The 15,893-nt window shown below is 33.5% G+C and overlaps 1 protein-coding gene and 1 long non-coding RNA gene across 5 annotated transcripts in view; one reads left to right on the plus strand and one right to left on the minus strand.

Annotated features, from left to right (window-relative positions):
* LOC102002993 overlaps positions 1-6,546 on the minus strand; it is a 44,544-nt gene extending 37,998 nt beyond the window's left edge. Inside the window, exon 1 of the long non-coding RNA XR_001230993.1 lies at positions 6,452-6,546. This is a non-coding gene — a long non-coding RNA (uncharacterized LOC102002993). The remainder of the gene's footprint in view (positions 1-6,451) is intronic.
* Positions 1-15,893, plus strand: part of Robo1 (roundabout guidance receptor 1) — an 891,813-nt gene that overhangs the window by 205,414 nt on the left and 670,506 nt on the right. The gene's annotated exons all lie outside the window — the stretch shown is intronic.

Consider the following 15,893-nt stretch of genomic DNA (forward strand, 5'->3'; position numbering starts at 1 on the left):
GGGATTACAGGTGTGCACCACCATGCTCAGCTTCTCACGGGTATTATTTCAGGTACCTTAGTATATCCTCAGTCAACTACTTGGAAAAGAAATATACACTCAGCAATATGATGTATGCTTGTTTTAACATGTAAAATAAAGTTAAGCTTTCAGAAAAATGATTAATATAAATAACCATAATTTGTTTCTCTTCACAGTACTTGATGTCAATACCTTTATGGATAAAAGTATTTTCCACAAAATTATAGATAAGAATAAAAATTATATAGAACTTGGGTTAATCAATCCCTAGAAGTTATAATTATATCTGCTATATATTTTTATCTAAACAGGAAAATCTTGGGGTGTTAAGATCTGATCTGTAATGGATAGATAAAATGACTGATAGTTAAAAGTAATCAGATAAAACTGAAATTAGATACAAAGAAGTAAAATATGAAAATGTGCAAAAGTGCATGTGTCTCATGTTGGCAAGGTAAAATTAATTACCAAGTGAAGCAGAGATATTTTTGAAAAGGAACAATTAATTTCAAATAACAAAATCAAAATTTTCATACAATTATCAACATATTAGAGAATACACAGTTAAACTGTAGTAACATTCACAGTTGGAACCCACAACTTGGAATGAGTATTTCATAAAATTTAATAGTTATCTTATTTAAAGTTAATACAACTTTTTTTTTTAATCTTTATTACAATCTCCTCCTTCAGAGTTTGGACAGTAGTCCTTAAAACGAAAATGGCCTCGGGCTGGGGATTTAGCTCAGTGGCAAAAGCGCCTGTCTGGCAAGCGCAAGGTCATGAGTTTGGTTCCTGGTACCGGAGAAAAACAAAACAAAAAACAAACAAACAAACAAACAAAAAACGAAAATGGCCTCTTGACAAATGATTGATAACAATAATAATAAGTATCATCATGATTCTTATTGTTATAAACATGATCTTGGGACTTACAACTGATAAATCAGAATGAACAAAATTATACTAAGACAATTATGTCTTCTGTGTGTACACTCTTGTGCTTGGATGTACATGAGTGTGTTCAAATGTGTGTGTGTCATAGCACTGTATACCCAAGTGTGTGTATGTGTATTCTTGTATGTATACTGCATGTGTGCCTGTGTCTGCACCTAGGACGCAGTAAAAATGGATGTTTATTTACAGCGTTAGTAGTCACGATTTAATTAAGTACCTTCTGATTATATAATCTTCAAGAAAAAATGTGTTGAGTAACCCTAACCAATGTAATCCTCATTTTTACTTGAATCTCTGTGAATAATACAAGGATAGCACATGAAAAAATAAGTTCTCAAAGGTTATAAAGTCCTTAGTATCATAAGTGAAAAAATGGCTTAGATAAGATTATCATCGTCATTCCACACATCTCTGGTCATGTTGAATAAGTGACAAGAAAGGAGTAAAGTGACTAACTGGAGACAGTTTTAAGTATTATGTAGAACAGGGATGAAATCATAGCTACTTCTCTATCTCAGGGACAGACCAAGAAAATTCATCATGGTAAGGCTGGTGGCAAGAGAAGCTATGTGACTCTTCCTTTTCATAGCTCTGTTTCATAAAATCCTATTGTTTTCTGAGTGACTGCAGGAAAAAATGGCTCTCTCCTTTTCAATAGCTCATTTAGACCACATGAAGCTTTTCCCATCAAGTTGAGAAAATTGCATCAGTGATATATCAACCTCATGTACCCTTTCCAATCCTAGGCTCCGGGAGGAAGTGTGGCATTTTTAGACATTAAGACTATTTTGGACTCCTTTGAATCCCGCGAAGAGCAACTGGTCTGATGTGATGGTTTTTTTCCTTATCTCCTGGGTTATGAAGAGCGCTCTTTTATTAGCCCAGCATTTGAGTTGGCAGTCTCTAGCACAGGTCAGAAAAAGCTCCAACGGAGATTTTTATGTTATAGCATTGTTAGCTAAATTAATCCTTTTGCCTAGATTTTTCCCTGAAGAGAGTTTTTGTAAAGTTAATTGGAGTCTCAGGAAAAAGGCAGACTTTCAGCTGGGTCAAACAGGAATATTATCTCTAAACCAAAAAAGGATGAATCATGAAGGAGTTGTGTTGGCTTTTAATACAATTAAGTCCTGGGAGGAAACTTAATCTCATCTAGTCCATTTCTTTTCCCTCAAGGTAAGACAGTTCATGAACACTTTTCAAAGGATACTTTTTAAATCACATAACTTAGTATCTGCAATGGGAACGTTATATACTTTCATAAACTCTCTGTGTCTGAATCGATAACCTCTTCTCTTTTCTAGCTTAAAAATCAAGTGCTGAAATTTTACTCAAGTATTACCCGCCTTCCCCTGTAAGGAAACAGAGAAACAAATATTCCTTTTTTATTCTAATTTTGGTTTTGCGAATAATCTTAAGTGCATCTTGACACTAAAGACACACTTTTTCTGTTAATTTTAAGTTGATTATCTATTCATCATCTGAGGTCCTGTTTATCTTTTAAGGCTGCTCATATCTTTCATTTACATCTACGTCTTAAACATACTTAATTCCCCATTATTTATCACATTATTAAATAGAAACTTTTCTTTCAATAATAGTTTTATATATTTGTCTCATTAGTGAACAGTAAATAAAATCTCCTTAGGAAGTAAATGTACATTTTAGAAACTGTGTGCACGCGCACACACACGCACACACGCACACTTACAATACACACTTCTACCTAAGGGACTCCTACTGAATTTAGCCGTAAAGGATTACCTGGTTTTGCCACTAGATGGCAATAATCCACCTTTGAAAGGTGATACCTTGGCAGATATTTGCCTGAGAAAATCATTTATTTTTTAAATTAAGAAATATATCAATTATCTTAACCAATAAACTTAAATCTTTTTAAGAATTCAATGAGTTTTTAGTAGGGTTTAATATATTTTTTAGAATCACAAGAATAAGATAGGAGATCAAACAACAGAAGAACAATGTTCTTTTCTGTACTGACATTTTTATGCCACCAATATTTTAGTATACACAGAAAACATAGATTTCAACACTGAATTTAAATATGTGCAGGCTTTCCAGTCTTCAGTAAGGCTGTCTATAGAATTTTTTCATTTCTTTTTGCTAACACTAAATGGCTATTGACTCTGAAATTAAATTTTAAATTATTAAGCAGATTCTAGCTATACAGATTTTTCTTTTAAATTCTTTTTTGGGGAAAGTATTTGTCTATTTTTCTTCTTTTAACTTCATGTAATAAATCTGATGCTAAAATATAAGTATTTATTCATGTTGTGTTTATCTGACTATTTCAATCTTAATCCACTTTTAGACAGGCAGTTAATTTTGATAAACCATGAAAGGACCTAATTATAAATTTCTACTTTCAAAAGAGACATATTTTATATCCTCCAAATTAAGATTCATTGTAACCTATGTCAGAAGAAATATTAGCGATATTTGTCTTGGGTCATTCAACTTTAATTTGTCTTTGTGTGGACTAACAAAGGGTGACAACTGCAATACCGCAAGTTAGTTTTGGATTTCTAACGTTCATTAGATACCACTGTGCTTTCCACTAAATGATGAGTCTGTATCCAGGTTCCTAACTCTGGAAGTGTCAATCAGAGTTACCCATTCAGTTAATATTAGGAAAAGAAAGCTCTGCACAGATCTATGTATTGAATCCAAAACTGAACTACTGAGATGAGCATGACCATTTACAGTGCTTAGGAGTGTTAAGGATAAATTTCCTGTACTAACATCTCATCTTAGAGATGAGAGTTACTGTTCCTCAAAGAAGAGCTTTAGGTCAAGTGTGTCATCTTACTAAAACCACCCCAGTACAACACTACACTCTGGAGTCAGCTTTACGGATTCACTCTCAGCTCTTCACTTACTACCGATGAGCTAAGTCCAGATATTTATGATTCTGTGCTTTAGGTTTTTAAGTGATATAATGGTGGCAATATGACCATGCATCTTATATGAATAGTCTGAGGAATAGAAGGATTAATCCATGTAAATACCTGAAACAGGCAAATGTTATAACCATGATCATCATCACTATCATCAACATTATTGCTGTGGTCAATATGACTATGCAAAAATACAAGTGCTCCATACAAAAATAAACTGAAAATTCGTAAATTTCAGACAAAATTAGCTGATTGGTCACACAGAAAATTCATTTAATGATAGTTAAAGGATTGCTTCATGTGTTTTCTGTTTCCATTGTCAATTGAGATTTATATAAACATTTCATTTATAAAAGTATAAAAACAATGTATTTTATGTATGAGGGATTTATATTCAGTATCCTGAATACAATATGATAATATCATGCAATTAAAATTATAACTGTAATCACCTTGAGAAATATATTTCATAAGTAAACATTACTAAAACTTGAAGCTGGACATGTTTGAACTCCACCCACACCATATTCAGAGCACAAACACTACAATCTCTCATCCTACTGGTGAGTTCCACTGCCACATAAATAAAATCCAAAGTGCATTCTATAATTTCTTCTGCTGGAAAGTATTTTTCTTTTAATCTTGTGATTGAAATTTTCTTCTTCCTTCAAACTTAGCTCAAGCATCAACCATGCCAGAAATCTTCCCAAGTGAACAACTGAGGTCCCTCTGTCCTATTGCGTTTGAAATTCTTGGGGCATTGCGTGATATAGTCCTTGGTATTTCAATATCTAGCCTTATGCTGGCTTTAAACCATAAATTTAGGGGCTGGGGATTTAGCTCAGTGGCAAAAGTGCCTGCCTGGCAAGTGCAAGGTCATGAGTTCAATTCCTGGTTCCAGAAGAAAAACAAAAACGAAACAAACAAAAAAAATCATAAATTTATCATTTGATAATTATGGTAATCATTTTCTTCCTTAGGATTGTTTATAATTAAAGATATGCAAACATTAATAAAATTGACAAGCTCTATATTATATATTAAATGACTGAGACATTGATAATTTGTTTCATAGTTTACACTCCCAGTGAGACAAAAGGTGAGTTAAAATTGGCATTTACAGTTAAAATCTAAAAATGACTCAGCAAAGACATGTCTACTCAACAATTACATTCCTTGAAACAAGGCCACCATCAACCATGAATTCAGTTAACAGTAAGAAGTATTTGGGACAGCAGTCATTAGGCAGTCAACAAACAGCAGATAGGGTGCCCCTTTATTACAAGTTCAGTCAATAATTGAAACAGAGCAAGCTTTTCTTTTTGACCATGTATGTAAAAAGCGTATTGTTATATTTATTCACCAAAGTTCAACCATTTTGAAAATCAGACAAAAAATAAGTAGAAAGGCTTAGTCTGACTTTATTAATTATTGCACTAAGGAATATTTTTGATATCTATCAAGGGGCTAATTGAGTGACTCATTTGCTGTTTCATCATTATATTGTTAGAGCATGTTGATGTGTCTTTTAGTTTCCATTAAGTGTTGCTGGAAGATTAATCTAGTTTAAGATGCTGACTAGGCAAGCAAAATGATCGCTCACTGCAAGCATTTTTATAATTAACTTAGCAGTGGAGATAAATAAAGAGGTAATTTTAAAGTAGCACAGAGGACATGATATGACTGGTCTCTGAAGAAACACATTTTAAGTAGCAACGCATTGATTTATATAGGGGAAAAACAGGCTTCTCACTTGATATTAAACCATGATATGTTACCCAATTTGCTGATTTTTTAAATTTACATGGCAGAAATATTGAGGACAGTAAAATGCACGCTAAATAGCCCAGTGCATTACTGATTTGTAATGGCAAAATGTGTGAATGAATGTAATTTTATATACTCATTAGTGTCTTTCTACATGCAGAAAGGCCTCTTTGGCTACTTCACTCTAAAACGTGTAAGTCAAATTTAAGAAAGGAGGTGTTTAATTTAAATTCCTACATTTTTTAGCTTGTCTCAAATATGCAAGTACTGTTAAAATGCTTAGTACAACTTCCAGCATGGGGAAATATCATTAGACATAATCAGATACACCTGGGATTCCCAGACATGTGTTGAAATCTCAAGACCAAATAACAAGAACAAAAAGTATTATCAAAGAAATAAGCAAACAAAGGAGGGATTCCCAGTCACAAGCCATTATTGGATTCAAGCTGCTTCTGGGACATTCCATTATGATCCTGTGGAATATCTGTCAGTTTTCCTGAGCCAAATACAGAGAAGAAAGCAAGACTGTACCCAGGTAGAAATGTGTTTCTGACCTTTGCTTGTTTCATGGAGCCCTTATGGCTTAATACTTAACCATGAATTATTTTCCATTTCCCTGTGTTAATAATAATAATTGAAAGTTATACATTATTTGTACCAAACATTATTCTTAGTGTTTTATAGATATTAGGACATTTAATCCTTATGACCTCCCAATGGGATAAGTGATATTATTTTTGTAGTCTCATTTTACAGATGAAAAAACCAAGGCTGAGAGAATAGCTTACATGAGCAGGGTCACACAGCTGTATAAGTCATGAAACCAGCATTCAAACTCAAGAAATCTAGTCCAGATATCGGGCTTGTAACTAATATTCCAGTTCACCCTAAACAAAGCAAACCACAGATTCAGACAAACTCTAATCTTACATTTCTTCTGGGAATGTAAAGAAGAAACTTAAAAGTTTGTGTGCAGAATGCTAGGCACTCCGCTTTAATTTCATGTTTTATTTTCTGCTTGTGTGATCAGTAGGTGAAACTTGATTCTCCTTATTCAGATCAAGAAAGTCACAAACCGGATTTCACATTTTACATGTACAGGAATCCCTTCGGGCTGTACGATGGCAGAAGGGTAGCGTTGGAGGTTAGCAATTATACTTAAATGAGACTCATTTAAAACAAAGTAAAAATTAAGGAATTTGATTTGGTAATACCTCGTATTTTGGAGAGTCTTGTGTTCTCTGCAAACCACTTTGTAATCGGGGAAATTCATTAACAACCAGCCAGTGGCAGATCCAGGTCAAATGTGTATTTTGAGCACATATTTGTAGCTATACTTTCTTTGGAATTTTCAGTTAGGTAAATACTTCAGATAAACAACTTCATTATTTTTCCTTGTGTAACTGAAGATAATTGTAGAAATTATAACTAAATTCTATATAAACTGTGATCTCCTTGTAATTATCCCAATTAATGTTTTAATTGACATAATGATTCACTTTTTAGTTTAATACCTGAGGCATTTCCATTAATTCTGACATGAAACACATATTACAATTGCTCATGGGATGTATGTCTAATAGGGGTTTTGACCCTGAAGAAGCCTCTTGACTTACAGAATATGTTCTGAAAGTTTATTCTTCCCTTCTTTGTAAATCTATAGTAACATCATTCAAGCATGTACCTTCACTACCTGGAAAAAAATAAGAAAATTAGAGTATTTGTATAATTTTTGAAGGCCAAAATTATTATAAGATAAAAATTTTTATATATTCCTATGTAGCACTGAAACCTATTTGATAATCATGAAAAGAAACTCCTCCAGAAGTAGAAATAAAATGTAAAAGTAGTATGTCTAGAAGACTGGCCAGCCTACTATATCATGGAATCCTGAATTACTTAACATATACCCATATACAAGAAGAAAAATCAGTCGATAGTGTCCAAAATTTAAGTTCTTGGGAACAGAGGATCTTGAAAATACTTTAAACTTTAACTGGATGAAAGCCATAGTGCAACTTGAAGAATCTTGAAAACTTCTATTAAATCAGAAAAAATCTAGTTCCTATGTGGTTTTAGGAACCTCCTCTAAATGCCTTGAGAATCCCTTCCATTTCATGGTTTCCCTTCCAACACAATGTACAGATTACCACAGTTTTCTAGCAAATGTCAGAATTGCGGAAGTGGAAACAAATTCAGATAAATGGATATCTTTGGGAACATAAATGAAGGAGAAAAAATAATGAAATATTAGATTTATGAACTCTATCTTAAAAGCAATGTGAGCAGTAGGGAAGTTATGTTTTCAGTTAAATCAAAACATCTTATGTATTTAGAAAAGCTGTTAGGTTTACATGTTCATAGCAACTTTATTAAGAAGTTATGATTATCAGTGCTATCAAACTGGGATCAAGTGTGAATTTAGTGAGCTTTTCTTCTAAAATAATAAATAAGGTGTCCCCTACCAACATAAAAATGTAAATACAGTGGGATGGTATATAGAAGGAAATAGTTTTTTATTTTAAATGACAAAAATTAACTTTGGATAATACATAGTATTTATGAAAACTTAAATTGTTTCATTATATTCAAATGGTTTTTACCAATATCTATAAGCTGATAACTCCAGAATCTATATCTCTATAGTTGACAAGATTTTTTCTCATTTGCCTCAAGAATGATTGCTGATGTCAGAGATTACAGACTTGACCTTACCACCAAAGTTTACCACAAGTTATCTCATTCTTATTACTTTTTCACATTACTCTAATATATTAATAATCATTAGATACAAAAGACATCATTTTATTTATAACATTCTTTTTTTTTTAGAAGTGACATTGCTATTAATTCTCCATTACTGAAAATTTAAGGAGTGCTGGCTTCAAGCTGCACTTTTTCCTTCTAAAAAGAAAATCATAACAGGAAAAGACAATTAGATTTAGCATTTGCATCCTGTAGCATGGGTGTTCATTATCTATTGGAGTAGAAGTCACGTGAATTGTGTTAAACGTTTCAAAATGAGCAAGTATGAGGTAAAGGCTTGTCAGTGGTGCTGAGTGTCCTTATACGTTTGACTTCGTATGCTACCCACCAACGTATTTGAATGTTATAATCCAGAAGTTCTCAGATGTATATTGCGGACCAAAGATATGGACTATGGCGCACATCCAAAGTTGGGTTCTGCTAGACATTTCCTGTGGAATGATAAGGATACAAAGCATTCAAGCACTTCTGATTATAATTATGGCCTGTAGAAGGTGGAGATGGAGAAAGGTCAAGAGGAGGCTGACTAAGATAAGATGAAGGAGACGGGTTTGGATCAAGTGACAGGCAGTTCAGACAAAAAAATGTTAGGGAAATGTGAAGATTTAGGTGCTCCCTATAATTTTCCAGGCCATGCAGGGTTGTGGGGAAAATTACACCTGATTTTGCATTTTTACAGTTTGGAAGAGTTCCTTCCACACAGTTAGCAATAACTTCTCACTGGTTAAGAGCAATAGTAGTAGAAGTGGCGGCAGTATCAGAAATAATTTAATCACTTTCTTAAACGGTTGAGAAGATGACTTCTTGCCCATTGTTTCAGGTCTATCTTCTGTTACATACTTCACACTGCCACCATGGTACATTGATTGAAATATAACTTCCTGTGAACTCTAAAATGAGTAAAATTATATAGCTGGGTATAAAATATCCTCTGGAAAAGAGGAAAAATTTTGTATGTATGTATGTATATATAGGATAGTTAACATAGTTGTCTTCTATTTCTTTGCTGAAAGAAACTATCAATGAGTCCTTGATTGATCAGTATTGCATGTCTCTTATCTGTTCTCATGAGAAACCACTTTGAAGATATCAATATGTAATACAACAAGCATTGCTAATTTCCTACCACTTTGTTTGTAACTCCGTATTGTCTGTACTGTTATTTTGCTATTTTGTAAAAGGTTGTTTGTCTGTTAATGTTTTCCTCCTTTTAATTTGAGAATAAAAAATAAATAAATAAATAAATCCTCTGGGTTTACATTCGCCATCTCTACCTGAGTATGCTTAAATTGGGGGATTGATTATACTGTCATATTCACCTTCTCATCTTTTTATGGTACAGTAAATGAGTGCACCATATTTGCTTCCCCATGCTTGGAAATTATTTGAGTGTATGTGCTTATTATCCAAGAAAATTATTTCTGATTTAATCAATCAGAATTTATTTTCTTCCTTTTCATATGTACTTCAATCATACACCCATTATAGTACTTCCCATCTCATATTGACTAAATATCTAGAGGATGAACACATATGAGAATGTTGCAGATTGAACATAAAAAGTAATATATTTAACTACCTACATTGTTTCACTGTGCTTTTACTATGACATCATATGTTACATTACAAATAGTTTCAGGAAAATAGCTTAGCACTAGTAAACTATCTTTTAATCATTAAAGAATTAGTGTTATATAATTGTACAATTTTTAAATAATTTTACCTTTATTGTTTATAAAGACTAGGTAACCAGTGGAATCACTGATTTAAAAACAGCTCCAATTGTCTTTAATATGTGTAATAGTTATGTTCTATGTATGTGAGTTTAAAACATGTATATTCATTTATTATTCTCTCATGCATGTATGCAGTAGGCAATTTCAGGGGAAGGCATCGGAAGAACAAGCTGTAACTTGTCCACATTTTGTGCAGACATATCTTCTTTTTCCTCCCTGCTGACTCTCTGGTACTTTTAGAGTAATATAGAAGTAAAGTAAGTCTAGAAGTTTGATGAAAGACTTGCATTTCTGTGCTTCAAAAGAAAAATGCTCAGAAAAAGAAGACATAGCAGTAAGATGCTCTGTGCAAAATGACCTTTAATGGGATCTTTATGTAAGTGAATTAACTAAGAAGAGACAGAGGAATGCTTAAAATGAGAGTTAGGTTTCTTCTATTGCAAAGACATATGTCTTGAATTGTAATTACTGGAAAAACAGGTTGCACATAATGCACATCAAATCGTCTTCCCAGCAAAGGAAACTAGTACAGGCGTGTGCACAAAGGACACAGTGTCATCCTTCTAACTCCTGAGAAGTATTCTTAATCAGATCCCTTTCATCAGAAATAATTACTGGATAGTACTTTTATGTCACTTTGTCTTTCACTGAATAAAAAAGAGTACAAATGCAATAAAAATAAGCATTCCAATCAAACAGCTAAGTTGAACAGGGTGAAGTAAATCTCAAAGTCTTGTAAGAAAAGGACCATGAGAAATGTTCCTAAAATTATTAGGAATTTAAATATTCAACGTCTTATAGAAGAAGAACCGTGAGAAATGTTCCTAAAATGACTAGGAATTTAAAGGAGTCAACATTTTGATCTTTGTGGGAAATCTTATTTTGTCTTTTTACTTCATTGTTACTTGAAAACAAACAAACATGAGTACTAATCTGCAATGTAGCTGGAGATCTATGCAGTAATTAATTGCTGCCAACTTAAATTTAAATTAGCCATTTACATTTAGAAGAGTAGCAATGTACATCATTGATTTCTCAAAAGAAATTGCTCAATTTTGAGCTGTATTAACGCCTACCCTCTGTCTTTATGAAGTTAATTTCTTTTTCTCACATTTGTATCTGAGATAGAATGAGAAAATATATTTTAAATCTAAGAAACAATACAAAATTGTAAACCAAAATTAATTTATTGGATCATAATTTCTGTATGTCTGGTAGATGCCACAAAGCTCTTTATATTTTAGCATATTTGATATATAATGTATATTACCTTCCAATTCATCCATTTGAACTGGGTGATTCAATTTTTTTAGTGTTACTTTTACTTTTATTTTAATTTATTAGTACATGTGCAGTGCATAGTATTTACATTCCTAGTGGAAACATGGTATATGTACATTACGTATCCAAATTCCCTTTCTCATTCCTTTTCTTTTCCCTTTCTCCACCCTCCACCGCTCACTTCATCCTGCTTTTTTGGTACATGTTTGAACACATAATGCTTACATTCCTGATGGGACTTGGTTCATAAAAATGGCGCATCCCAATTCCTTTTCAATCCTTTATGCTTCCCTCCCTTCCCCTCCCTGTATCTCTTGATCCTCTTCCCCTTTGAGAACTACCTATCTCTATACTTCTTGTTATCATTAATGTTGTTCTTGATTTACATTAGTTTCCTCAAATAAGAAAAGCAATATGATATTTAAGCTTCTGTGTCTCCTTTATTGGACTTAACATTATGGTCTCATGATACTTCCATTCTCCTACAAATGACTCAAGTTTATCTTTCTTTATGGCATTGTGTATAAAACTTTTTTTAACGCATTCATCTGTTGATGAACACATGAGTTGCCTTCAAAATTCAGATATTATAAATTGTGCTGGTTTAAACATAAATATGCATTATCTCTGTAGTGTGATGTCTTCAACTCTTCGGGGTAGATACCTAGAAGGGGAAGAGCTGGATCCAAAAGAATTTCTAGTTTCACATTTTTCTGGAATCTCCATTCTGATTTCCATAGTGTGTGTACTAGTTTACATTCCCACCAACAGTTTAGAAGTGTTCTTTTTTTTTCCCCCACAACCTCCCCTGAATTACTTATTATTTGATTTCTTGATGATGGCCATTCATATTGGGTAAGATGAAATCTCAGGATTGTTTCAACTTGTATTTCTTTAGTAGTCAACAGTATTGAGCATTTCTTCTGTTCTTATTGGCTATTTTTACTTCTTCCATGAAGTGTCTATTCATTGTGCTTGCTCAGTTTTTGATTGGGTCTTTTATTTTGGGTTTCCTAAATGTTTTCTGTTCTTTGTATATTCTGTATATGACTTCTATGTCTGAGGCACTGACAGAATTTGTTCCCACTCTCTAGGTTGTATTTTCACCTTATTGGTTGTTTCTTTTGCTATGCAGAAGCTTTTTTTAAAACTTAATATGATCCCATTTGTTGAGTCCTGGAAATATTTCCTATGCAACTGCAGTTCTGTATGACTTCAAGAGTTTTACCTATCTTGTTTTCCAACAGGTTCAAGTCTTCTGGTTTAACTTTTAGTTATTTTTAGTACACTCATAATTACATGCAACTTTTACCACCACTACATTAGAATATTTCTGTCACATCCAGAAGAAATCATAAGCCCATTGGCTGTTAGCCCCTATCCTCCAATACTCCAACTTTAAACAAACACTGACCAACTTCTAACTCTAAAAATGTGCTTATTTGGACACCTCTTCATCATAGTGTTATAATAAGTTTTTTTATGACTAGCCTCTTTCACTTAGCATAATGTTGCTAAGATTAATCCAGGCCATAATAAGTTCCTACACTGTTTTCCTTTCGTAGTTAACTATTTCATTTTATGAACACACTATATTCATCTTAGTAGGAATTTGGGTTGTTCACAAATACACACCTACTATGAGTGTGTGCGTACAAGTATGTATATGGTTATGTATTTTCCTTTCTTTGAGAAGAGGAATTGTTGGGTCAAGTAATAACTCTATATGCAACTTTCTGAAGTTACACACAAAAATGCTATCCAAAGTGCCTATTTTCCATTTCCACTGGCAATGTGTAAGAGTTTATTAGTCACATTTCTATTGTTAGGACAAAATACCTGACATATAAAATTGAAAAGATAAAAGGATTATTTTGGCTTATGGTTTCAAAGGTTTCAGTCCATGGTCACCTGGCTCCAAGAAAGATACTGCATTGCAAGGGAAAGTTGCTTACCCCATGGCAGTCAAAAAGTAGAAAGAAATGGGAGGGAGGAATGGAGCATCAATAAGAATGTACCTCTCCAGGTTATATCTGCCATTACCTGGATCCATTTCTTCCCACCAGGCCCAGATTCCTCATAGCAAATTCAACTATGAACTCATCACTGGCCATTGATGAGGTTATTACTCCTATGACCTAATCACCCTTTAAAAATCTCATCTGAAAACACATGAAATGTGGGGGAATACTTTTGATATAAATGGTATTTTACCTCTCTCCAGAAGAGCTCATATCCATCTCATTAGTCAAAATGCAATTTTCCAAGAGTTGCCACAATCTGCATAGTTCTGGAATTGTTCAAAAGTCCAGTCTATTCTCAACTGAGACTCAAGACCGATGCTTCGATGTGAGCACCTGTAGAAAAATCAAAAAATAAATTATATACTCTTTTTATTTTTATTTTTTTTTTGGTTCTTCATATAGGAGAAACCATGCAATCTTTAAGCCTTGTGTCTGATTTCATTTATTCAACATTATGTCCTTAAAGGGCATGCATTTTCCCAGAGATGACTCAAGTTTACCTCTCTTTATGGCAGAATGGTACTCCACTGTCTGTAAATATCACATCTTCTTTATTCATTCATCTATTGACGGACATATAGACTACTTCCAAGATTTAACTATTAAGAATTGTGTTGCTATAAACATAGATTGTCTACAAATCACTTTTAACATGATATTTTAACTGTTCCAGGAAGACGTCTAGAAGGGGAACTGCTGGGTCAAATGAAATTTCTATTTTTAGTTTTTTTGAGGAATCTCAATACTGATTTGCTTAATGGTGGTACTTGTTGAAAAATAGAGAGGTAGAACTTATGCACAGAAGACCACAAGACAAAGAGGTCAAAGAGAGGAAGGAGATGATGAAGAAAAATTTAAAAATTAAAATGTACTATATACATGTAACAATTCCCCACAAGGAGTGTAATCATTATGCATTGTAATATGTACTAATAAAAATAAAAATTGAAACAAAAAGTTATATACTCCCAATGTTACAGAGTAAACATTCCCATTTGAAAATGGAGGAATACAGGAATCAAAAGGAATTAGCCTGATGTAAAACTGAAACACAGCTAGGCAAGCATTAAATTCTGTAGCTCTATGTCCACATAATTGTGTCATGTGAGCTCCAAAGGGTTTAGGCTGTCCCTTATAGCCTCTCTTTTGGGCTGGCTGTGTTTGCTGCCTGTAGTTTTTCCTTAGGAGAAAGTCCATGTTCGTGGTATCTGAGGTGTCCTGAGATCTCTATGGCAGTGTGTGTTTGCATGATGTCTCTTCAATTCCTGAGATGCACTCAAGAATCTTTTCTAATGTGCTAGTGCCAAATATTTGGCTTCTTTTTAATGGCACTAATCTCTTCAACAAACATACTTCTTTGGTCCCAATTTTACATGTGCTGTTTTCTTGCCAAACTAAAATCCACTCTTGGTTCTTTGCATTTGCTAGATTCTTACTAGAAATCTGGCTAAAAACATTCAGCAATATCTATGCCAAATCTTGAAAGTTGAATTTATCTTGAAATTTTCTCCATCCATTAATTAGTCCAATACCTTTAATTTCAGTCTCACAAAAAGGGTCAGTACATGGACAAAATGCGGAGAAGTTCTTTGCAGAATGTAACATGAATTGGGCATTGTCAAGTTTCCAATAGAGTCCTTTTCCCTTCTGCAACACTGTGAGTATGGCCTTTACTGACCAAATTCCTATAAGCGCTCTTCCCTGAACTCTGACCATCATCACTTATTAGACTCTGCTTACAGCTCTCTGAAACCCAATTCTCCAAATTTTTCTCAGCTCATCCCTTAAAGAATCTCCAAAGGATTTTGTTCCATCTCATCATGTGTAGTCACAGCAACAACCACTCTTCTTGGTGAGATATTTTACATTTATTTTAATCTTAATTTATTTCATATTTTTCAGAATAGTAGTGCTATACTGCATTTGTTTCATGCATTTCTAATTATTGCACTTTTGGTGCTATTGTAAAAGGGTATTTTCTTAGTTTCATGTTTGAATTACTCATAAAAATTTTTAGAAATACAATTGATTTTTTTACACTGTGTCTTGATTACTTTTCAGTCATTGCTGTGATAAAATACCCAACACCCAAATAAAGGAAGGAAAGTTTTTTTAGCTCACAGTTTGTGGAGGTTTCATTCTATAATCATCTGCCTCCAAGGCAGGGTGGCAAGGTTCATGGGTAACTCTTCAAGGCAGCCCAAGACAGCAAAAGTAGCAAGAGCAAAAAGTGGGAAAGCAAGCCTCTTTGTCCCTCTTATGTTGTAAATCAGCTATCTGCCCAAACCCACATCATCTCTGTGCCCTCCTCTTCCACAAGCTGAGGATGTTCACAAAGTAAGTACCCTATCTTCCTGCTGAATCAGTTGTTTTTCTTTTTTTTTTTTTTTTTTTGTAATCTGGGCATTATTCCTAAAGTCTTT

This window comes from Chinchilla lanigera, unplaced genomic scaffold (assembly GCF_000276665.1).
Source record: "Chinchilla lanigera isolate Chin_1 unplaced genomic scaffold, ChiLan1.0 scaffold00006, whole genome shotgun sequence".
In the NCBI taxonomy this organism is placed as follows: Eukaryota; Metazoa; Chordata; class Mammalia; order Rodentia; family Chinchillidae; genus Chinchilla; species Chinchilla lanigera.